Source organism: Mus caroli, chromosome 10, assembly GCF_900094665.2.
Source record: "Mus caroli chromosome 10, CAROLI_EIJ_v1.1, whole genome shotgun sequence".
NCBI lineage: Eukaryota > Metazoa > Chordata > Mammalia > Rodentia > Muridae > Mus > Mus caroli.
The window spans coordinates 27876534-27903523 of NC_034579.1; the positions used below are offsets into that span (position 1 = coordinate 27876534).

The window sequence follows — 26990 nt, forward strand, 5'->3', positions numbered from 1 at the left end:
TGGAGCATGTGTCCTTCTTACCGGTTGGGACATCTTCTGGATATATGGCCAGGAGAGGTATTGCTGGATCCTCCGGTAGTACTATGTCCAATTTTCTAAGGAACCACCAGACTGATTTCCAGAGTGGTTGTACAAGCTTGCAATCCCACCAACAATGGAGGAGTGTTCCTCTTTCTCCACATCCTCGCCAGCATCTGCTGTCACCTGAATTTTTGATCTTAGCCAATCTGACTGGTGTGAGGTGAAATCCCAGGGTTGTTTTGATTTGCATTTCTCTGATGATTAAGGATGTTGAACATTTTTTCAGGTGCTTCTCTGCCATTCAGTATTCCTCAGGTGAGAATTCTTTGTTCAGTTCTGAGCCCCATTTTTTAATGGGGTTGTTTGATTTTTTGGAGTCCACCTTCTTGAGTTCTTTATATATATTGGATATTAGTCCCCTATCTGATTTATGATAGGTAAAGATCCTTTCCCAATCTGTTGGTGGTCTTTTTGTCTTATTGACGGTGTCTTTTGCCTTGCAGAAGCTTTGCAGTTTCATGAGGTCCCATTTGTCAATTCTCGATCTTACAGCACAAGCCATTGCTGTTCTATTCAGGAATCTTTCCCCTGTGCCCATATCTTCAAGGCTTTTCCCCACTTTCTCCTCTATAATTTTTAGTGTCTCTGGTTTTATGTGAAGTTCCTTGATCCACTTAGATTTGACCTTAGTACAAGGAGATAGGAATGGATCGATTTGCATTCTTCTACATGATAACAACCAGTTGTGCCAGCACCATTTGAAAATGCTGTCTTTCTTCCACTGGATGGTTTTAGCTCCCTTGTCGAAGATCAAGTGACCATAGGTGTGTGGGTTCATTTCTGGGTCTTCAATTCTATTCCATTGGTCTACTTGTCTGTCCTACTTTGTTTCTTGAGGGGATGATTTTTTGGGGATGCTGGTCCTCCCTGTTGCACCCCTACATAGAATGTTTGTCTCAGATACATCATTTAGAAACCTTGTAGAACTTATTTGGCCACTCAGTCTATTCTTTTTGTTGTAGGCTTTAGTATGAGCAGTAATGGTAATGGTGGGTGAATTTTTTAGCTGTGCAGTTCCTTTTCTGTGAACACATCCCCCATTCTATGCATCATTTTCTAGATAGATGTCACATCTGGATGCTCCTTCTTTGTGACATCAATTGTATTTGTTGTGATTCTATCTATGTCTCTTGCCTAGACTATAAGGTCTTAAAATACTTTTCATCACTAAAACTTGGCAGAGCACTATCTGTAGAATATGTGCACCAGCTGCTGGCTGCAAACTTGTAAAGGAAAAGAAATGTTTTTTATTTTTCTTATCTGATTCTCTATCATATTAAGTGCTGTTCTCAACAGCTGTGTCACAAACAACAGATATTAAAGCTCCTGGAATTATTTTGGTACAAAAGAGGAAGAGAAAGTTTCACAGTCATTGGCAGTGGGCACGGGTAAGTAGTAGCATGAAAAAAGAATGCATAAACAAATCCCAGGCCAGCCTGGTCTACAAAGTGAGTTCCAGGACAGCCAGGGCTATACAGAGAAACCCTGTCTCGAAAAACCAAAAAAAAAAAAAAAAAAAAAGCATGGGAGTGAGGAGAAGGAGGTATAGATTCTGAAGCTCCAAAGAATGTCTTGGCTTGCAAATGTGGCTCTCCCAGATTCCCACCCCTTCATCTTCTTGCTGTTCTTACCTCTTTCAAGGTGTTTTTTTCTCCCCTCAATCCCTGAAGTCTTTCAGATGATTTCTACTGCTGTCTATCACATGTATATTTCTATCTCCACAGTTTCTTATCTCAACCACAACAACCTATGTTACAAATAATTTACTCATAATCAGACTTTGGGTTATTTCCATGACCATTTATAATGATAGCCTATGCCAGTATAAGACACCAAGGACATTGGAAACTTTCCTGGAATTCACCAGTCCCTTGTATGGAAACTGCCAAGAATGATTACAGTGCAGGCTCAGATTTATAAAGCTGCTCAAAAAGAAGAAAGTTGGCCTCCTGTTTCCCCTTGATGCTGACTAATCTAGAATCTCGTAGACAGAATGGAAAAGCCATAATACCATGTACCTCCAAAGTAATTTTTTTCTCTTTTCATATTCCATCAATGCACTTAGGAATACTGGATCTTTCCAGTTTCCCTTCAGGCACTCCAACTGCCAGTCTGCAACACTACTTGCATATTTTGGACTATAGAAATTTTTGCCAGCTTTGCTATCTTTCTTGGCATGATGGAAGCTGTATCTCATTATCTTCAATATCCACCCCATTCTTTCCATGAAGCCACTGATACATTCTGTTTAGAGGAACCCATATTTGTACCTGCTTGATGAATAAGAATCACTCACATGTGTATTTCCCCTCTGACATAACTTTTCACATTTTACTGTGCTCTTGAAGACATAAGGAAAGTTCCTCTTCAGACATAGCACACTGTGGAAAGTCCCTTGAGACTACTAGTTTCAATAGCACACTGATGAGAGTATCCCTCCAGATTTCCACTTATTTGTATATTACATAACCTTGTTGACTTCATCTTTCCCCTGACAGAATCAGTCCCAAATAAGGCAAAGTAGTATCGTTACTTCATATATTTTCTTGGTACTATGTCAAAATTCAGGGTTGTATAACATTTTGCCAGTAGTCTCTATATAAAAATGCATTTCAAAATCCCTAATGTAGTTAACATGCTTTCACCCAAAGTACAAGTTTCTGACAAGTCCAGTTCATTGCAACAAGGTCCTGACACAGATGGGCGGAAGAACCTGAAGCAGAGAGGCAGTTGTCACCAAACATCAACACTGAAGTGTGGCCTTAGGGCCTCAGGGAGGAATCTGGATGCTATTATTTAGCATATAATTATTGACTAGTTTGCCATTTCAATTTTCTAACTCACAGCTTGCAGTAAAGGGCAACAGCAAAATGGAAAGAAATGGACACAAGTTTATACACTGTCCGTAAGGTGGGTGAAAGTGGCAGATGGCAATCTACAGGAAGGAACAAGGAGACAAGGAGGAGGAGCGGCTCAATGCATATTAGGACCTTTAAAAAAATTCCTATAAGCATAGCATTGCCATGGGGGAATGTAATTTTATAACCTCATTCTCTGTAATGTTTTACAATAGGGACATATACATCTTATTAATTACCCTACTTATAGTGGCCCCTCTGATAATTAAGAAATCTTTAAGCTGTGTTTAAATGCCTTTCTACTTTGAAATATTAAGTAATATTTGACAAATACTACAACATTTCCTACAGGAAAAAGAGGGAAAATAGTTTTGATGAATATTGACATTATTGGTCTGTTATCCAGAAAGTTTTCTTATTGCAGTCTAGCAGCAGATGATGATGATTGCAAATAAGACTCCTGCTCGAATAAGTGCAAAAAAATGCCCCAGAGAGCAACCTGGAGTCTTTTAAGGTGTTCATGTTTTCTGAAGAGACCATTTCTGTACCTCCCATATTAATTTATAAAAGATTGTCACCTTTATATACATTTCTTTAGCTCATGATCTTATCTTTTGCTTTAAAATAGTCATATACTAGAAATTTCACTTTTTCTATAGAGATACAAATAAACTAAAGCATCATAAACATCATAAATAGGGGCATTAATAAATATGATATATTGTTCATTATGACAGAAAATACCTCAAAAAGCCACCAAACTAGATCGTCCCAATTGTGAACAATATTTTTATTGTAAGTTAAGGTAGAAAACATTTTCCAGAGGTTGCACAGACAGACTAGGCTACAGATAAATGATCAATCTCTCTGTGGTCCCTGTGGCTTACTTGAAACTAGCTTTCAGTGGGTGGTACACCCAAAACTCCATGATGCATGTAATAGAATCAGGAGCTCCATTAAAAACTCAAATTGCAAGTACCTCTGCATATGTCTGGGCTCACTTTCCTGAGAAGAATATAAAGCTCTAAAGTCCCAAATAGCCCACTCTTGCTCAAGAAATTATTACAACATATAATTGAAGATGAATTTTATTTATTGAGCTAACGTGCCTTATATCCTCAGCTTTAGAACCTGATATAAAATCATAAGGGGTGTACTAACTTTGAAAATAGTCAATCTAAAGATACCTCCATGTGTTTTGACTAAACTATAAAAATATATAATTATCAACACAGTTATCAGATTTCTAAAAGCTTTGCTAATTTCCCCACAAATATAATTACTTGCAAGTAATTATTAAAATAAATTTCCATACATCATGAAAAAACTTTATAAAAGCAAATTGTTGAGATGATGTGTGAAGATATTATAGGAAACTCGTTACAGAAAATACATAGTTATGGCTGTGACATGTATATTATCATTTTAATTAGAAGCAATGTAGGGGATATAGATGGTGTTCAAGCTCATAATCTTAACATCTGGGACGTAAAAGCAGGATGATCAGGTGGTCAAAGTCATTCCAAACCATACAGAGTCAGTTTGAATCCATCCTGGACACATGATTATGTCTTCATGATGCCATATTTATTAATAAAAACCAATAATTAAACAAATTTGATTTCTTGTTGTTATAGTATTTGTACCTAAAATAAATCAGACAGACTACATGATGGGTAGTCAGGAGTAAAGTCTGGAAGTATCTACATCAGTGGTCCTCAACCCATGGGTCACAACCCTGTTGGGATCAAAATTTGCTTTCACAGGGGTTGTCTAAGACCACTAGAAAATACAGATATAATACATTGAAACAGTAGCAAAATAACATTACAAAGTAGCAATGAAAATGATATTGGGGGTTGGGGGTCATCACACATGAGTAACTATATTAAAGGGTCACAGCATTAGGAAGGCTGAGAATCGCTCCTCTACACAGTTCATTAAAGTATTTGTGAGTAGTTTAGAATGCTCCTTTAGTAACTTCATGAAGGAAGATGAGTTTTTAGAGGAGGGTGTAATTAGTAAGATTAGCTACGAACTACTAACATTCTTCCTCCTCCTCCTCCTCCTCCCCCCTCCCCTCCCCCTCCCCTTCCCCTCCCCCTCTTCTTCTTCTTCTTCTTCTTCTTCTTCTTCTTCTTCTTCTTCNTTCTTCTTCTTCTTCTTCTTCTTCTTCTTCTTCTTCTTCTTCTTCTTCTTCTTCTTCTTCTTCTTCTTCTTCTTCTTCTTCTTCTTTTCTCTTCTTCTTTTCTCTTCTTCTTTCTTGTTCTTCTCTTCTTCTTCCTTCTTCTTCCCATCCTCCTTTTCCTTGTCTTCCTCCAACTTGTCTACCCCCCTTTTGAAAGATCTGTTGGTTGTGCTTTGTTAGCTCTTAAAAGATTTAAATTTCAAGGAGATAAGAGTGGATCAATTTGCATTCTTCTACATGCTAACAGCCAGTTGAGGCAGCACCATTTGTTGAAAATGCTGTCTTTTTCCCACTGGATGGTTTATGTTCCTTTGTCAAAGATCAAGTGACTGTAGGTATGTGTAGGTTCATTTCTTGGTCTTCAATTCTATTCCATTGATCTACCTGCTGGTCACTGTACCAGTACGATGCAGTTTTTATTACAATTTCTCTGTATTACAGCTTGAGGTCAGGGATGGTGATTCCACCAGAATTTCTTTTATCAATGAGAATAGATTTTGCTATACTAGGGTTTTTTTGTTTGTTTGTTTTGTTTTGTTTTTGTTGTTGTTTTTTTTCCAGATGAATTTGCAAATTGCCCTTTCTAATTCTGTGAAGAACTGAGTTGCAATTTTGATGAGGATTGCATTGAATCTGTAGATTGCTTTTGGCCAGATAGCCTTTTTGACTATATTAATCCTGCCAATTCTTGAGTATGAGAGACCTTTCCATCTTCTGAGATCTTCTTCAAATTCTTTCTTCAGAGTCTTGAAGTTCTTATCATACAGATCTTTCACTTGCTTAGTTATAGTCACACCAAGGTATTTTCTATTATTTTTGACTATTTTGAGAAGTGTTCTTTCCATAATTTTTTTCTCAGCCTGTTTATCCTTTGTGTAGACAAAGGCCACTGATATGTTTGAGTTAAAACTCAAGTCCAAGAGGATCAAAGAACTCCACATAAAACCAGAGACACTGAGAGGAGAAAGTGAGGAAGAGCCTTATGGGCACAGGGGAAAAATTCCTGAACAGAACACCAATGGGTTGTGCTGTAAGATAAAGAATTGGTAAATTAGACCTCATAAAATTGCAAAGCTTTTCTAAGGCAAAGGACATTGTCAGTAAGACAAAAAGGCACCCAACTGATTGGGAAAGTATCGTTACCAATCCTAAATCTGATGGAGGGCTAATATCTAATATATACAAAGAACTCAAGAAGTTAGACACCAGAGAACTTAATACCCCTATTAAAAATGGGGTACTGAGCTAAACAAAAAATTCTCAACTGAGAAATAGCGAATGGATTAGAAGCACTTAAAAAAATGTTCAACATCCTTAGTCATCAGGGAAATGCAAATCAAAACAACCCTGAGATTCCACCTCACACCAGTCAGAATGGCTAAGATCAAAAACTCAGGTGGCAGCAGATGCTGGCAAGGATGTGGAGAAAGAGGAACACTCCTCCATTGCTGGTGGGATTGCAAGCTGGTACAACCACTCTGGAAATCAGGTTGGTGGTTCCTCAGAAAATTGGACATAGTACTACCGAAGGATCCAGTAATACCACGCCTGGTCACATACTCAGAAGATGCTCTAATATGTAATAAGGACACATGCTCCACTATGTTCATAGCAGCCTTATTTATAATAGCCAGAAGCTGGAGAGAATCCAGACGTCCCTCAACAGAAGAATGGATACAGAAAATGTGATACATTTACACAATGGAGTACTACTCAGCTATTAAAAAGAATGAATTTATGAAATTCTTTGGCAAATGAATGGAGCTGGAGGATATCATCCTGAGTGAGATAACCCAATCACAAAAGAACATTCATGATATACACTCACTTATAAGTTGATATTATCCTAGAAGCTGGGAATATCTAAGATACAATTCATAAACCACCTGAAAGTCAAGAAGGAAGACCAAAGTGTGGATACTTTGGTCCTTCTTCTAAAGGGGAGCAAAATACCCATGGAATGATTTACAGAGTTAGAAAGTGTGGAGCAGAGACTGAAGGAATGACCATCCAGAGACTACCCAACCTGGGGATCCATCCTATATACAATCACCAAACCCCAACACTATTGTGGATGCTAACAAGTGCTTTGGTGAGAGGAGCCTGATATAGCTGTCTCCTGAGAGGCTCTTGCAAGTGTCTGACAAATACAGAAATGGATGCTCACAGCCATCTCTTGGACTGAGCATAAGGTCCCCAATGAAGGAGCTAGAGAAAGTAGTCAAGGAGCTGAAGGGATTTGCTCCTTGGAACAACAATATGAACTAACCAGTACCCCCAAAGATCCCTATTACTAAACCACCAACCAAATAATGCACATGGTGGGACTCATCACTCTACATATGTAGCATAGGAATGGCTTAGTTGGTCATGAATGGGAGGAGAGGCCCTTGGTCATGTGAAGGTTCTATTCTCTAGTATAGGAGAATGCAAGGGCCAGTAATCGGTAATGGGTGATTTGGTGAGCAGGGGGAGGTGGCTGATCTTTTCCTTGGCTTTTTCAATCCTTCTCCTAGTTCCCCCATAAGGGTCTCTGACTTCAGTCCAATGGTTGGGTATATGTATCTGCATCTGCCTCAGTCTGCTGCTTGTGGGGCCGCCCAGAGGACAGCCATGCTAAGTTTCTGTCTGTAAGGTTTTATTCTTTATAGGTAGATTATGCCTCAGTAATCATTTTGAAAGGAATAAGTCCATGAGGCATAGCATGTGATACTCAGGTTGACAGACACAAGAAGCCTATCACTCCCTACAATTTCTTTTCTTTCTGGTCAATATTTCTTTCCATTCTAGTTTTCTCTGTTCATGATTTTGCATTTTTCATAATTTCATAGAACTAAGACCACATACATGGAATCATATCCCTTTTAAAGCTCAGTTTCTTTCCCACCATAATATATCAGAGAGGTACACCCTGATGCCATTTGTTATTTGGTAATATTTTATTAAAAGAAATTATCACAATTTAATTATTTATTAGTTAGTGGACATTTGAATGATTTCTGGGTATTGATAATTATTTAAAAAGCTACTGCTAATGTCCATATATAGGTTTCTACATGACTGTAGAGGTTTATATAAAGTAAGTAAATATTTTCAAATACAATGGCTGGATTATAATGGTAGTTGTATGTTAAACTTTACTAAAATATCAAATTGTTTCAAATTGCTGTACCAATTTGTATTCTGATACATGCATTCCATTTATGTCGACTACTCTCTACTACTTTATATCATTGCCTTTACTTTTTAATTAAACTTTAAGCATTTTAATAAGCATGAACTAATTACTCCTGCTTTTAATTTCCATTTCACTAATAATTTTGAGTATTTATCACACAATAACTTGATTCATGTCTATTTTCTTGAGGGAAGGATCTGATAAAATACTGTGCTAATGTTTTAAGTTTTGGCATTTTTATATTCTTTTTGACATTGGAAAATATTAGATTATATTTTATTTATTTATGTGTGTCTGTGGATGCGTATGTATTCTGTTTTGGATAGCCTTGGGATTGCTTGTATTTTGATGCTAATTCAGGTCTCCTGGGAGGGTTGCAAACAAGGAATGAGTCACTTATTCAGATGACTTCTTGTGAATCATCCCCTAATGAATAAAGGAGCCAATTACCAGGTTGAATAGGCAGGATTTTCAGGTTGGGTGGAGAAAGAGAGGAAGCAGAAAAATTAGGTCCTTTTGAATGGGAATGGCACGAGTACAAGATGTAGGATACACCAGAATTTGCCACCAGAGGATTTAAGTTTAATAAGGTTTACAAGATTAGGATTTTAGTTGTTGTACCCAGTGACTGAGTTACTGTTATTTCTGAACTAAGTTTGTGTTGTGTTTTCCTTCACTTGGCAACTTGTCTGGGTTCAAGAGAGAAAGGTACAGTGGCAAAGTGTGGGTTTGCCTGATGTGCATCACAAAGGCCATGGGGGTTTTTAAGCATGAGGCTGGTGTGGTAGCAACCCACCAGTGGGAAATTAGTGAACTGGGTCAAGAGATTTTGGAGCTCTGAGTCAGAGATTCTCCACGAGATAAGAACTAGCCAGCAAGACTGCTGGGGCTGAGAGTAGATGGGTCAAATGCAGGAACTTACTGTTGTTTTTAATATTTCCCTCAACAGTATTCCACAGATACCAAAGGAGAACCTTTAGGAATCAATTCTCTCTTTACACCCTGCAGAGCTTGATCTCAGGTTGCCAGACATAGTGGAAAGCACCTTTGCTCATTGAGCCATCTTGTGGGAGCAGAATTGAAAAATCTTGATATAGTCTGGTTGTTGGTATTGTATCTTGAAAGTATTTCTCTTATGTTTGGTTACTTATTTTGGAGAAGTGCAGATATTTAGTTATTGATGGAGTACATTTTTGCCATGGCTTTTAAGATGTATTTTGCTCTGGTGTCTCATTTAAGAACTCATTAGGGCTCTGTAGATGTAGCTTGGCCAACAAGATGTTTATTTGGTGACCAGGGTTCTCTAACACATACAAGAAAAAAATATAAAGAAAACTCAAAGATATAAATATTGCCTAAGATAATAAGTATTGTTCCTTATGCTTTTTTCTGTCAGGTTTTTAATTTTAGGTCTTATATTAAAACCATAATTCATTATGACTTAATTTTTGTACATGTAGAAAGGGTGTTGAATTGTATAAATAGTGAAGTGCGGAGGATCTAGTGGGAGTTGAGAGGAAAAAAAAGATGATCAAAATATGTTGCATAAAATGTTTTGCAATAATAAAAAATATTTCTTCTTTGATCTAGAGAAAATTCAAAAAGTGTTAGCTCTTAAGGACTGATGTGAAAATAGTTACAATTTTATGAATGAAGTTTTTATAGTTCCATCAAATCCATCAATGTATCTTGACCTGTGCATATATTTTTTATGACAACATATTATTTCAATAAGTCAGACATTGATAATTTGAAAATTGTAACCTCACTGAGTTTGGACCTTTCCATATATTTTTACATTTTATCAAGAAGCATAATTTTAGTATTTCCAAGAATCGAAAATATCTACATCTCCATGCCTGGAAGGGCTCAGTAATAGCATGTGGCTGAAAGAAATTAAGTCAAAGTTCTAATTTTTGTTTGAAAGTTCAAATGTTATCCCTGGCATCATATTTAAGTTCACCTCCAAGTGACAGCCATTTTTATTCATTCCTAGAAAAATTTCAAGTGCATATCATGTTCTCTGAGAACACAGCTAATTCATTTTATAAGAATATGACTCAGATTCTTTGGCACTTCTGTTTGAAATAGAAACATTTTTTTAAATCTCCTTTTGCTCTCTGCACTGGGAATCCATCTAATACAAAACTGTAAATGCTGCTTCAGTCTCTGTGAGTTCATATTTATCCTGCCCTGATATGCTGAGAGGACTTTGTCTTCTGGGTGTTCTCCATCCTCTTTGACTCTTAACAATCTTCCTGCCTTCTTTTCTACAAAGCAGTCTTAAATGCAGACCCCATGCCCAGCATTAGATAGCCAACATAAAACAAACTCAATAGAATCTTTGGAAGTTCTTTCTCTCATGTATTTTGGAGTCATTTTTTTAATCTTACAGGTTCTTTGCATATACATTACATCTGCTGGTTTTGTGCCTCTATGGGATTTTTATGTACAACCATGTGCGTCTCTGCATCGATATATGTTTCTTGTGCCTTTTCTTTGACTATTTTTTCTTCTGTTTGTTTGTTTTGTCCTATTCTTATTGGTTTTTCTTTTCTTTTTACTTTTTCTCTTCTTTATTTAGATACCTGTTTCTAACTATTCTAATGAGAGAGAAAGGGTATGGATACAGATGGAAGGGGAGAGAAGGATAAGGGAAGAGAATCTCTGAGAATTTTGAAGGGAAAAATCATAATCAGAATATATAATATGAAAAAAATCTACTTTCAATAAAAGAAAAATAGAGGAAAAATAAACATTTTTTCATATGACCTAATTTGTTACATAGAGTATTATTAGAAGGATAGGTTATTAGAGAACTAATGTTTGAATAAATCAATACATTTAGATGTCTAAAGATGGCTTTGCTACCCCCTGTTGTTTAATGAGGTTCAAATTCAGGTCTTGCATAGGCTTATCAAATACTCTGTGACTGAACCATATGCCCTACCTGATGCAGGGAGCAGACCTTTCTTCCCTTTTTCTGTCCATCAGTGTTCTTTACGAACACAAGAACTGTTTAGTGTACTGCCTTGATTTTGTTTGAGATATAGCAATTTAATCTGACACTATGCTTGCACCTTCTGTCCACATGACAACTTTGTTCCAAAGGTAAACGATTTTTTACCATTCTGAGGGAAATATCTATAACACCATGAAACTCTTAAAAGAATCATGAGGACTGTCAGTGGTTTACAGATCACATCTAGAGAAGCACTAGATTAAGATATTGAAAAGGAACGAAGAGTAAGAAACCATAGTAGCTTCAAAATCTAACTAAAGCTGCTATCCAGGATTTTTGTGTGTGTGTGTGTATGCATGCATGTGTGTATGCATGTGTGTGTATTCCTGTGTGTGTATGTATGTGCATGTGTGTGCATGCATGTGTGTATATGCATACATGTGCATATGTGTGTATATGCATTTATCTGTGTCGGTATGGGTATGGGTGTGTATGTATCACATGTATGTGGTGTATGTATGTGTATATCTACATGTGTATGTATATGTGTATATGTGTTTATGTGCATTTGTGTTTATGTGTATGCATGTACGTACGCATCTGTGTATGCACACATGTGTGTATGTGTATGTATGTGCATTTGTGTGTGTGTGCATGCTTATATATGTCTGCATATGCATGTGTGTATGTGTGTGTATGCATGAGTATGCATGTATGTGTGTTTTTGGTGTGTATGTGTGTATATGCGTGAATATGTCCACTTGTGTGTGTCTGTATGAATGTGTATATTAGAGGAAAGAACCTTCCTTACTGGGCATGTGTCACTGACCCAAGAAACTTGCTAGTAGAAGACACAGGAAGCAGCCTGGTGGTGTGGGCTGAAAATACCTGGTCTTAAGAGCTAGCAAGGCCAGGTTGGTAGACAGAACATATCTTTCTTATAGAAACAGAATGCCAGACAGCCATGGCTCCAAAGTAAAATGGAGAGAGGCAGAGCTTCAGAAGAAAAGGGAAACAACTTGGAAGAGTCAGGACAGTGAGCTTGGCCATTGTTGGTGTCTAAACGCTACAGCAAGACAGGCCTATTGCAGGTATCATTCTAAGCCAGAAGGTAAATTGAGTAGATTTATTCTTTTCTTCAAGTATGATGATTGTATACTCCTGAAATAGCAGACATTGAAAAAATGTCATGATCAGACATCTAAAATTGAGACAGGATGAAGAATCTTTCTATCCTAAGGAGGTCTGGAGATCATAGGGGCAGGATGAATTAGGTGTCACTATGATATCTACAGTTTATAAGTCCAGTTTTGAAGAAATGACATTTCTTGTCACTTTTTCTTTTTCCTTTTTGAGAAAATTAGCTTTACAGTGTTAACTCCAGATAATTTAAGAACAAATATATTTTCATTTTCAAATCTTAAAATGATAAACCATTAACAGATTTGTGTTAATATTTTTCTGATGCTTGTAGATCTGATGTGACCAGAAGAAATTCTGATTTTTCTGGTACTGAGATGCGTTCATGACAAGTTTATTAAAAGCATGGCTTTTAATGATGGGGGATGGACATGTGGAGATGGATAGGGGTTGGGAGTGGGAATTCTAGGGCAGCTCTGGAAAGACTGGCAGGAAGCCAACCTTTGGTATGTGTTGGTTGTTTGTGTCAGCCGTACATACTCAGATAAGGATGACATTGTCCAAGATCCTCACCTCATGTCTGAAACTATACATAGTACTGAACCCACAGCTACTTCACTGAACTCATTTCTTGCTTTTTTAATTGAGTGAAGAATATTCTCCTTCTCAATTAAAGGTTTTGCATGATATGTTTTATCATTTGCATATCAAAATAACCATCATGTCTACTTTTGAACACATGGCTATTTTTATGTAAATAAAGGTTAGTTAAAGATAAGTAGTGTGACAGCTAGTCTAACAACTCAAGCTGATACTAAGTGCTTAGCCAAGGGGTAGTATCTACAGCATGTATACACTGTGCAAAGAAATAATTTTTTTCTTGGAAGACACTCAGTGGTTATGAGTTTGTGTCACACAACTTAGAATAACATGTGATATACAACTTAAGAGATGTTTGCTTTCTGGAATTTCCTATGTAACATTTTCACATTATGGTTGACCATAACTAAGACCATGGAAAGTTAAATTGTAGATGACAGTGGTGTTGTACTTCAACAAATCAGCAACTCTAGTCATTGTGGAACAAAAGCACTGGCTTTTATAGATGAGCAAATGTACCTTAAGGCAAGTTAAGAGGCTCAAGACAGAGTTTGCAATCAGAGCCTGCAATGAAACCCAGGCCTGCTAGACACTAAAAGGCTATAGATTTTCTATTTCTATTAGTACTTTAAAAATATTAGTACTTTGCTTGCTTGTTTTGGTAGTAGTTTAACAGAAAAAATTTAAGTCAACACTAAAAGGTAGAAGTTTTCATATCACATCTACACCCATGTAATCCTAGTCTAGTGTTTAGATGATCTCAAAAGCACTCCTATGGTAGAAAACAAGCATAATGCATGAGCCAACACCAACCAATACCACCCAATACTAACATTACCCAACACCAACACCACCCAGCATGAGCCAGCACCAGCTACTTGTTGTCTTTGCTTCTTTCTTTCAAATTGCCTCTGATGCCACCCTAAGCAGGGGGCTGTTCCAGATGATAACCAGGCTGTGGAACTGCCTTTCTTTGACTCTACCTTGTATAGCTATAATTTCACACTACTGGAAAAGACCTTGTTAGAGAAATTAGCTTTTTCCTTTCTATTATCCAGTCTGAAAGATGCAAGTGACTTTTTCACCTTGTCTGACTCAGAATACAATGATTTATACTGTCAGAAGGATTTCAGTGGAGCATTTCAACTAGAGTAAAATCTAGCACTGTAACCCTTTGAAATATCACACATTGGGCTATATATCACCCACACATGTAGTTTACATTATACTATGTTAAGTTTTCTATAAACTATGTTGGGTTTTATCTTCATATGATAAAAGTGTATGTACTAAGTTATTTTGAATTTTCATTCATTTTAGATGAAGAACAGATTAAAAGCAGGAAGAAGAATATAAGCTACTTTGTCCTTTAAGAAGAAAAATATAAGCTACTTTATCTTTTATGAAATTAATTTATCTACAATAGATACATTTCCAAAATACTCCCATAAACTTAAGGCTCAGGCAATATTGTTGAAGAAGAGGCAGAAAGGTTGTAGGACTCAGAGCATCAGAAAGTGATGTGATGCTGTATCTTCTAGTAATGTTAGAAGTTACATTCATAGGGTCTCACCATTGTGGCTAACCAAACAAGAGATTAACAAGGACAGAGATGATAGACATGTCAAAGTGGATGGGAAAAAGCTCAAGAAACCATAATCCTACACAAGAAATTATTGGCAACTAAGAAATACTGAGATCAGGATAAATAATTTTTTCCCAGAAAAAAAGCACAATTGGTTATCCAAAACTAAAAGGTCAACAAGAAAAAAAATACAAACAAGTATCATTACAAACAAGTATCATTACAGAGCAAATTACATTTAGGAATGCATATGTTTATGCACATACATATTGCATGCAATAAAAATTAATTGAAGGATGTTATGAATTTGAAAGAGAGAAAGGAGGGAAGGGCAACGTGAGAGGCTCCTGTGCTGGAGGAAAGGGAAAGGACATGTTGTGATTTACATTATAGTCTTGAAAAATGTTGAAGGATAATCAAGAGCTCACCAAAAGACATAAAAATAAGTAAATTTAATCCATTCAAACACGTTTACTGAAAGGAAAAAAAAAGAAAAGGAAAAGAAATGAGAGAGGGAACTCAGGAGAGAAATAATTACATTTGATATATGTTCTACTGGAGTCATAACTGAATAGATATAATGACTCATCTTCTAGCTCTTGGCTTCCTCCAACGTATAGAAATTACTGAAGAAAACAGACTGTAGCCAGAATATCCTAAATCACACTCAACCTGACTGGTGAGGTAAGGAAGCTGTGCTTTTTAGTCTTGCCTAAAACCAATTAGGATCTTTTAGAGAAATGACTATGAAGTATTAGAAAATAACTTTATATAATTAATTAATATGGTTATCTATGGGTAGTACATTTTGAAGCATTTTTAGACAAATTTTGCCTTACTTTTCTAGGATAAATGTTATACATTTAAAAATTTATGAACTTTTAAATTATATTTGGATTTTATTTGCTAAGTGCCTTAGTTCCATTTGTTACTAATAGAACCAAATCCTAGAGGTTGTCTAATATATAAAGAAAATAGATTTAAGTGGTCCACAATTCTGGTGACTAGAACATACAGCTTGGTATTGCAATATGGTGAAGTGGGAAATGAGCTAGAGATTAACTTTGATTTCTTGTTCTTCTTTAGAAACAAAAGAGCCCAGACCTCTGCTGCAGTTAGATTAGAGAGAATGGACATGGAGTTATCTCCTCATCCACAACAGTTAATCTTAACATCTTTCTCTAAGTTGTACTCTACAGTTTCTTAAAACAAAAGGGGACACAGAAACAGATAAAGAGAGACAGTAAGACAGATAAAAGAGCAGTTCGGTAAGTGGGAATGGGTGGGTAGGGGAGTGGGAGGTAGGGTATGGGGGACTTTTGGGATAGCATTTGAAATGTAAATGAAGAAAATACCTAATTAAAAACAAAGAGCCTTTTGGACAACTAGAACAAAGTCATTAAAAAGGGGGGGGGTGGCAGGAATCTCTATAGAACCCAGGAGTATGGAAGACTCAAAAAGGATACCAGCATCTGTTTATCCAAAAACAGTTTTTCAGTAATACTGAGATTTAATTTTCCTTTTTGTTCCTTTCTAAATTTATAGGGAGAATTTTGAAGGCTACAAGATGCATGATAACACAGCAGAGCTAACACAAAAGCAGGTACTAACATGAACTTGGCCTGCTAAGCCATGAGAGCAAGGCAATACACATTCCGTTTTTATGTTGGATATTATTCTTTGCTTTTTGACAGTATACTTTTTATAGTAATCCAGCCTGAGAATATTTCGGCTCTTTTTCAGTGAATTACCAGTGAATAAATGAATACATATTTTAAATAATTCCAGTTTTAAAGTTTATATGGTAATCAATAGGTACATGCATATATATGACAAAGCTCCTTGAAGTCCTTGTGTGTTAAGAGGATTTCAGAACAGAGGGGCAGAATCTCTAATCCAGTCAAACAAAACTTTCAACATTAGCCACTGTCCATTTGTTTTCTTCTCTCTAAAGTAAACTAAGCCACATTGGTTTTATTTGCCTGTAGAACAGAGCAGGTCTGAAACAACCGGTTGATGTATTCTTCATTTTACTGAATGAAATGGTGTCTGCTGGTACAATTGTAGATGGAACAGAATCCCTTTTATTCTTTGTACAATGGCAAATTCATATTTTGGTGACTTAGCATATCCAGCATCCTTCCCAGTATTATGTGGGATTCCAAGAATCTAAACTTAAAGGGATTTGTGTCGATTCTCACATGCTGAGAAGGAACAGGATAAGTCACTGCACATTTATATGACTGTGGACTGAGTTTTCTGAAAACTCCTAAAGGCACCAGATTTTAGGGATTTAAACCTTAATGCTAAACTTCTCCACAGCAGCAGACATTAAAACAGTCCAGAGATAAAATGAGATCTGCCTAGACAGAGTCAGCTCACTCAAATGTCAGGCACCGTGCCCATTGCACTGGTTTATTATCTGCAGAACTCGTGGCCATGCATTTGTTGACTGCCATCCAGAGGAACTGATAGCTACTTCACAAGTGAAGAGGGGTGACCTGCAAAGATTTTTTTAAAAGGCACAGGCTTTTATTCAGTAGACAACAGCGTGAGGATTATCTCCAGTTCAGATACATATTTTTACCATTAGTATGACACAAAAACCTATCTTCCAGATGCTGTGAGGCTGATACACTTTAGAGAGGAAGAACAACAAACACTACCGTCCAATTATCTTTCTCTCATTAAGTCTTAATGTATATATAAAAAAGAGAGTTAAAAAGCAACTAAAACAAATTCAATATTTCAAAAACATTTCTTCCCTCTGACCAGATTGCAATTTACATTCCTGCCATTCCATCAATTCTATGACACTTCCCTGAGCTGCCTAAATGCAAAATTGGCCAGGTTTAGCATAATAGCTGGTTGCATAAAACATGAGATTGCAAATGTCACAGGAAAAAGATGATGAATGGCTGTGAGATATTTATATACACTCTATACATATGTTGACTAAACAGCTTGAAGGAAATCTGTTAAAACCAAGAGTTTTAGTTTCAGAGTTGTCTCTTTGAATTGCAGGTACCTAAAGACCATAGGTTCTCCTAGGGTGGCACTGTTTTCCTTACCCCTTTCCCATTCCTTGCCATTCTCTTTGAAACATTGTTGCTGTGTATATTGGAACAAGAGAGTGACTCACATTAAGGCAGCTAAGGGCACTGTTGAAAGCCTAATGTCCACTTCAATGTGACCTGTACTGAAATCTTTACTGTCATCTCTGGGTCGCGAAGGTTGGTGGATCTGGCTAGATGCCTGATGATGCCTTCATTATCCATCCACGCTGAAGCATCTTCCAAGAAGCAGAGTCACATTCAGGATGTGGAAGTATTCAAATGATTGTTGGCATTAAATCATGTACTTAATCTCTGTCTTTTTTCTTCCTCGAGTTCTTGTCTTATGCAAATACAACCAACAAAGTATATTATTCCATTTTTCCTTCTGACATAAAGTGTGGTCGGTAATTAAAATGACTATATTTACTAGAGGGAGAGAGAGAGAGAGAGAGAGAGAGAGAGACAGAGACAGAGACAGAGAGACAGAGACAGAGAATGTATGTGATCATGTCTTTTTGAATGTTCCTATTGGTTCATGTGTGTTGATTACCTGTAAAGATTGAAGGTCATCCTGGACTGTTAGTCCTTAAGCATCATCCACCTTGGTTTCTTGGGGAGGATCTCCTTCTCTCTTCTCTTCTCTTCTCTTCTCTTCTCTTCTCTTCTCTTCTCTTCTCTTCTCTTCTCTTCTCTTCTCTTCTCTTCTCTCCTCTTTTCTTCTCTTGCCCTCTCTGCTGTCTCTATCTGTCTGTCTGTCTGTCTGTCTCTCTGTCTGTCTCTCTCTCTCACTGCTCTAGGGTCTTCTGGCTAAGTAAGGCTGACTGACCATAGTACCACAAGGATTTTCCTGTCTCCACCTCCATAGGAATAAGACAGTAAGGATCCAGTACCATGCCCAACCTTTTTATGTGGACTTTGGGCATCAAACTCAGGTTCTCAGGCTTGTGCAATGTGTACTTTACTGACAACAATCTCTCTCTCTGATCATTTTCATATAGAATGTTACATTATGAGAGTAATTTGTAATACTTATATAATGCTTACTATAGGCATTCTGTCCGTTAAATATTTTATATACACGTAAGAGATCCCCATTGTTATGTTTTATTCTAAAGATATGAAAACTGAGTCATGTGGACATTAAAACATTTTGACATCATGTGATACTGATGACATCTGCATGTATTTACAGTATCATATATAGTTATTCATCTCATCTTTTGACCCAAAGAAGCTTTGATTGAATGCTCATTTTGTGCTGGGGTACTTAAGGTAGCATAAACTAGAGTGTGAACAGATGTATCATTTAGAATTGATTAGGTTATACAGTGTGTATTAGTTAGGGTTTTACTGCTGTGAACAGACACCATGACCAAGGCAAGTCTTATAAAAAACAACATTTAATTGGGGCTGGCTTACAGGTTCAGAGGTTCAGTCCATTATCATCAAGGTGGGAGCATGGCAGTATCCAGGCAGGCATGGCACAGGAGGAGCTGAGAGTTCTATGTCTTCATTCAAAGGCTGCTAGTGGAAGACTGACTTCCAGGCAACTAGGGTGAGGATCTTATACCCACACCCACAGTGACACACCCATTCCAACCAGGTCACACCTATTCCAACAAGGCCACACCTTCAGATGGTGCCACTCCCTGATCCAAGGATATACAAACCATCACACAGTGATAGCAAGTAACTGGATTATGTTAATGACTTAAGCTATTTTTAGAAGGCTTACTTTTTCCTTGAGTTTGATTCTAGTCAAGGCTATGGGGCATCGAATGAAATAGTAGAATGAAGTTATTCACTAGAGATAACTTCAGATAGAATAGATTATTGGGCTGCCCTCCCTCTCTCCCTTTCTCTTTCTCCTTGCTTTCTGAACTCAATTATGTGAAACAGTTTCCTCTGGTACTACATGCATACTAAATGTACTATGCTACTACAGGCCCAAACAATGGGACAAAATAACTGATTTGAGATTCCCTGAAGCCAGGAACCAAAAATTCCCCACTTTTAAGTTGATGTATCTCAGGTATTTTTTGTGGTGATGAGAAGCCTATGCACACAGATAGAAGTGTTATGGAAGACTGGGAATATAGATGCAACTGCTTTAAAAGATCAGTTTGTCACTGGTGCAGACCAACTTTTATGATCACTAAAAAACAGGCAAAAAGCCCTACTATGCATTCTTAATAGATTCACTTGCCATTTCACTTTAGTAATTATATTCCTGACTTTATTTTTTAATCTATGGGATTTGGTGTATGCTCCATTCTAGTGAGTGCTAATATTAAATTTGTTATTTTCACATTCAGCCATTCTATTCTCTACATCCAAAGCTAGAAGGCAGCCTTCAAAAGGAGAAGTCAAGAGTAATGAAGACAACACAGCATAGAAAGAAGAGCCTGGAGGAGAAATAACTAATTTGAAATTTATAAATGTTACAGTAATTAAGCCTTAGCTTACATCTTTCTGTTTAACCAAAGGTCTTCTATTATGTCTCAAGCATTTATTTCATACCTGTTGCACTGTAAATACCTGTATGGATGTGTGGGATATCTAGATATGATGCAAAGAACTAAAAGCATTATGTTTAGCATNTATATATATATATATATATATATATATATATATATATATATTGTTTTTTTTTAAGACAGAGTTTGTCTGCATAGCTTTGCCTGTCCTGGAACCCACTCTGTAGACCAGGCTGGCCTCAAACTCAGAAATTCGCCTGCCTCTGCCTCCCAAGTGCTGGGATTAAAGGTGATTGCCACCATGCCCAGCCAGCATTCACATATTTTTATCATCTCCTCTAGCCCTGTTGTCATCATACCATTCATAGACAAAGGCTCAGATTCAGAATTTGTTCTCCTGAAAGAGAAGAGATTAATAGGTTTTGAAGCACAAAACATAAAACACTGAGTTTTGGTTCGATCTAAACACAATACACACTTTACCATGGGTTACAAGGCTATCTGCAGATTTGGGGTAGTATAGTTGTACTCGCATTTTTATGATTTTAAATAATAGCACCTTCATCAGAATGAGTTACGTTGAAAATTCAACAGAATAAGCCCAACACTAATACAGGAAAGTGGGAAATTCTTCTAACATGAAGCGCACCCCCCAAAACCATTTTTATTGAAGAATAATGTAAAAAGCTTCTAGCTTGTTTTTTAAAAGTAACTCGACTTCATAAATTCTAATTTGTGTCTGGACTACAAATAAACTAGAAATAAATTACAAATAAACTGCCCCCTAGAAGCAAAATAAATAGTTGTAGCATAGTTTAGAAAGAATCCTGCAAAGAGGTTCCAGGTGAGAGAAAGCCATGGTGATCCAGAGGTTCCTCTTCCCTCTGTCAAGTTCAGCAACTTCTCTAAAGATGGTGCTAACTGTAATAGCTCAGGGAGTTTGCTTTGTTCTCCTTAATCACTGTAGTAACTTAAATGAAAAGGTAGCCTTGCTCTACAAACACAATTGGAAAAGTAAGGTTACCTGTGGAAAGCTCTGTGTTTTTTAGGAGGAAGCTATTAAGGAAAATGTAGCACAGAGTTCCTTTGCCAAACAAATGCAAACCTATTTGAAAAAAAAAAAAACTTCTTTGCATACAAAATTCCTATGTTAAGATTACATTTCTATCATATACTACTTGATTAATAAAGGCTATTGGCCATTTTTCATAATAGGACCTTCTTCTGTAGAGGATCAATAAGTAAACAAGAAGAGTCATCAGTATATGGCTCTGTTTTATGATGGGTAAATCTTCTACATGTTATTATAATCATGTGCATGTACCTTCAATCTTTTAATGGAAAAGTGGCAAGATCTTCATTCTGGTTTTCAAAAAGCTAATTATTAACTGATGCATTGGTTGATAGAGCTTTTCATCCCCTAAAATGATTTCATTTAAAATGAAGACCTCAGTTATAGCTTTACATTACAAATTAAGCAGCTAAAGCTTGATGGATTAAGCTTAATTTCATTTGTTTTAAGAATGGAATAAATTTTTGTGGAGCTGAAGGAACAGTTGATGGTAAGGACCAGGGTTCTTACCATCACTACACCAATGGCCAGAAACACAATCTGAAGAAATTGTAGAGTGGAAACATTCCGGTGTTCACATCTGTAAACATACAATGCCTAACTCAAGGAGAATGGTGGAATTTAAATTTACATTAATTATATACTTATCTATCTAAGGAGTTTGCAGCTAGTAGGAATCATATAAATAGACCAATAGTTTCAGATTTTAAGAGGGAAAATGAGTGTACATGATTGAACATTGATTCTAGAGTCTCCTACAAGTTAAGATAAAAATGTAAACAGGCAGAGTGAACTAGAATACAAATTATCAGACTGAAGTTGAAGTAGGAGTAACAGAAACTGTTTTCTCAAATGATATGGATGTCCTGCTATTTTTTTATTCCACACTTTTACATGGCTAATTCAATACTATAACAGGAAAGAATAATGAAGTAAATTGAAAGGCTTTTAGTGACTTTTCTGCTGATAGAAGTCAAAAGTACCATTTAGACTCTTTAGTAAAGGTCAAACTGAATGGGATTAAACTTGATTCTGACTTAAAATGTTAGAAAAATACTGAAGGTATGCACACATCAATCCCCACTTAACTTATTAAAAAGAATATCCCTTTCTCAATCAGGTTTTGACAGAAACAAGGCAGAAGGTAGTTTTTATTTTTTAATGGAGAGCATGCTGGGCCATATAACTTAGAAATCACATTAGATATACTTGTTTTGATAACACAATTGTATGTCTAAATATATATTTGTTCTTTAACTATATTTGATTTCTATTCAACTGGAGTCATATATTGGCTTTTTGGAAAATATGAATAATTAAAAGAAAATGCAAAGACTAAGAAAGAGACAGCATTGAGAAATACAAAAGACAGTTGATGGATGTACAATGTTTAATTTACAGTTTACAGAAAGTATCTAACATTATAAATTCTTAAATAGTGGTTCATACTATAATCTATGTCTTTCTAGGTATGTTGCAAGGTTAACTATATGCTAAGGATAGAAAGAACTTTGTATGTTTTATCATAGAGGTTACTGGAAGGATAAATGCTAACTTCATCGCTCTTGGCTTCCCAGTAGAGTATGATGGTAAAACATTATTACTGAAGATACCACAAACCTTGTGTACAGAGCATAGAGAAATCAAGGTGTCACCAACCTGGGATTTGCCACTCTGCTGGCTAGTTTGCTGTAATGGAAGGAGACTGCTGAGGTAAAATGTCATCAATTGTCTTCCCTAGTTATGAACCTTGTGAATTACAATCCTAACGTTGGTATGAATGGTATAATGGTAACTGATAGTTTTCCAAATGAAATCAAAGTCAGCTCTACAGGAGGGAATTCATACCTGTGCTATAAAACTGGCTAGAAATTCAGAGTTGGGCAGGTCATGTGCCTTACTACTATTTCCATTAACTGGATATTCTATAAAATTCATATTTCAACTCATACCACTCTACTTATACTTCAGTGTAGCTCTGAGACCTCATGAGAGTAGTTCTTTATGCAGTAAATGATAGTTAACACAACCTCAGAACTGATCAAAGTGAAGATAATTTAGCGATGGTAGAGTTGTCATCCTTGAATGGTACATCTATGTCATATTCCCTCTTTGTCAATGCTAAGGAAATATTATAGAGCTGGCAGAAATGTTGTAAGAGACAGAGTTTTGGAAGGTCGTTATGAGATAAAGTTTTGTAATTACAACAGAGCTAGTGTTCTCAAGAAACCATGCCACCTTTGTCTGTTACACAATATCAAGCCAGTCAATACCTTAACATTCACAGAGAAGAAGTTCAAGGGGTTCTATAATTAACAATTGGCAGGTGATAGCTAGTAGAAAAATAGGTGATAGGTAAGAGAAGTTACATCATTTTTTTCCCATGGATGTGGCTCATGATAAGGTGTCCATGTTCCAATAGATAGTACTGCACATCCATGGGTATATAGAAATAGTAACTGGACTTGGTGGTCTATAAAAAATGGAACAGAGAAAAAAAGACATAAATTTTGGAAGGGAAGACATGAGAGAAGGGTCCTGGAAGATTTGGTGTTGTCCTGTTGCAGTATTGGTGAACCCTGTCCTAGGAAAAAAAAACCTAAGGTTGTAGTTAGGAAATATGATTCACTGCCAGATAGCTAAGGGGTCTTAAGTGAGTCAGGTCTAGGCTGATTTGGTGTAGAACAACAAACAGTGATGGCCAGTATTCCTGAAGGAAATGGACAGTTTTAGAACAACTGTACAAAGCACTTGCTAACAGTAGGATGATTAGAAAAATCACATCCGGTTCTTGAAGTCTGAGACCATTTCATGGACTAGTATAAAATCACATGTTCACCTGACAGCCAGTGTGCCTCAGGAACTCAGCCTTTGCCTTCCTAATGTTTAGAAATCATTTTGGAGAAAGGACAAGAAGGAGGAAGAAGAACAGGAGGAGGAAGAGGAAGAAAAGGAAGAGAAAAAGGACAAGGAGGAGGAAGAAGAAGAAGAAGAAGGAGAAGAAGAAGAAGAAGAGGAAGAAGAAGAAGGAGGAGGAGGAGGAGGAGGAGAAGGAGAAGAAGAAGAAGAAGAAGAAGAAGAAGAAGAAGAAGAAGAAGAAGAAGAAGAAGAAGAAGAAGAAGAAGAAGAAGAAGAAGAANGAAGGAGAAGAAGAAGAAGAAGAAGAAGAAGAAGAAGAAGAAGAAGAAGAAGAAGAAGAAGAAGAAGAAGAAGAAGAAGAAGAAGAAGAAGAGGAGGAGGAGGAGGAGGAGGAGGAGAAAAAGGAAGAAGAAGAAAATAAGATGGAGGAAGAATAGTTGGGGTAGGTAGAAGAAAAAAGGGACAAGGAGAAAGAGGAGGAGGAAGAGGAAGAAGAGGAAAGGGATGAGGAGGAATAAGAAAATAGGAGGAGATAGAAGAGGAGGAGGAAGAGGAGAAGAAAGAGAAAGCAAAATAAGGAAGAGAAAAAGGAGGAGGAGGAAGAGGAGGAAGAAGAGGAAAAGGAAGAGGAAGAAAAGGTAAAAGAAGGATGGGAAGAGGAGGAGAGGAAAAAGTAAAACTGAATTTTAAAAAGTGAAAGCAAAAATGTTGTTCACAGGTAGTTTTAAATTATTGCCTTCCTGTTGAAGTAGATGGGGCTTATGGGGAAATGTAGCATCAGTTAGAGAGAATAATGCATTTACCATGACTGTTGCCAATTTGACTTACAATCCCTGTAGATTGGTTGGATGTATGTCTCTGTGTGGCTGTGAAGGTGTTTTCACAGAGAATTAGCAGAAACATGATGTTCAGAAACACCATCTCATTAGCTGGGGAACAATATAGAATAAAAAGCAGAAACAGGAGAAAGCTGGAAGAACTGCAGCATCCCCTTTGACCACGCCATGAGCTGCTCTTCTCTGACATGTCTTCCTCAACAAGATGTCCTGGACTCTCTGAAAGCATGAGCCAAGGAAGTATCTCATCCTTAAACTGTTCTTGGTGGATGTTTGGCCACAGGGGTGTCAACAGTAACACACTTACATTTTCTTATAACATCCAGACTGTGTGGATTTACTTCTGCTTCAAAACACTCAGGAACCATTTACTTGGGATTCTAGAGATGGGGAGAAGCAAGTCTCTGCATCCCTTTTTGCAGAAGAATGTAGCCAGGCGACTAAGGAGCATTCTTGGGTCCTTACCCAGAAAGACGTTCAGCTCATTTTTTGATCTCAGACAAACAACATTTGATTGAAATTCCACATCCATCCCCCAGAGAATGCAGAAGAAATGTTTCTGGCTTAATATGCTTCTCGCTGGGAGAACTCTCCTCTATACTGTCAGTAGAAGTGCTTCAGCACATCTTCTACAAACCTCTCATTTAGAGAAGCACAGATTCTCCATGTGCTGGCCAGAAACCAGAAATGTGAAATGTATCCTTAGGAAGGAGAACGTGTCTACACACTGGCAAGAATTATTTGGAACTGACTTACAAGTGGCTTTCTTCTTGAAGATTTTATTTTCCTTTTTATCTGTGATTGCATGCATGTACCTGTGTGTATCACATGTGTGCTGTGGAGGGCCAATGGTGTTGGATCCCATGAAGTTTGAGTAACATGTATTTATGAGTCACCCAGCATGGGTGCTGAGAACTGAACTCTGGGACTGTGAGCAAGCAGCAAACACTCTTAGTCCCTGAACCATCTCTCTATCTTCTTATGTCTTAAAGAATGTTTTGCAAAGATAATAATCTTAGTCTTTAATTTAAGTTAAACTATGACTTGGGTCTCTATCTATACACTAAGAGTGAACACTCCTGAATAATGCTAGTAAAATTTGTTATTGGCTGGAAGGGGACTGCTTTACTCTTGCTTTCCTGTTGTATGAGGGTTAATGTCAGGCTTATATGTCATCACCTGTGTAATAAAAGTATGACAAAGAAAGGATCGGCTTTGCTATAGGGGAGTAATTATTCATTAGAGTACCTGTCAACATATGCTCCACTCCCTAAACCTTTACCAGATAAAACAATGTCTATTCAATTTTGTGTATGTGCACATGCAGAGATTTATGGTGTCCAGAAGTGGACATTAGGCATCTTTATCAATCACCCTCCAGGCTATTCTTTGAGAAACTGCCTATTTCTAACCCTGGAGGTTGACAGGCAGGACTAGCTGGCTAGGGAGTCAGCCTCCTCTTGCTGGGTTACAGGGTTGCTGCCACACCCAGCTTTCCATGTGTGCTGACATTCTGATCTCATATTCTTTTTGCTTGTGACAAGTGCTTTACTACCTGAGTTATTACCTCGGTCTTTTCTTTACTTTAGTCTTTAATGGTTCTGCTTATAAAGGTCAAGTTTCTTAGCTGAACTGACTAAGAATTGATTTAAATTCTGAGTACAACATTGCCAGGTTGATCCTCAAAGGTAAATGCTGCTAAAAAACAAATAGTGTTAATGGTCCAATGATATACCTCTCTGGGGTTCCATAAAGATCAATTGAAAAATGTTTATAAAATCCTCATGTGTTTGGGACATAGATGATCAATACATGCTAGCTTTGCCTTTATTTATCATAACACTGGCCAAAATTCTAATAGCAAATGTAAAAAATCTCTGATCTTCTGCCCACTAAGGATTCATTAATGCAGAGAAAAATATTTGTCCAAATGATCTTAGATTTTCAAATTTCCCCTACACTTGCCATTAAAGTTTTTTTTTTTATTTCAACAAAGCAAAAATTTCTGTTTCAAATTTAAAAATAATGCCAGAGGGATTTTTTTGTTTGTGTCTTTCAGCCAAATCTATTGGAGGTAGCAGACTAAATTCTTTTATTT

At 36.9% G+C, this 26990-nt stretch overlaps 1 protein-coding gene across 3 annotated transcripts in view; it reads right to left on the reverse strand.

The window, feature by feature from the left end:
• Nkain2 (sodium/potassium transporting ATPase interacting 2) overlaps positions 1-26990 on the reverse strand; it is a 1235726-nt gene that overhangs the window by 437667 nt on the left and 771069 nt on the right. The gene's annotated exons all lie outside the window — the stretch shown is intronic.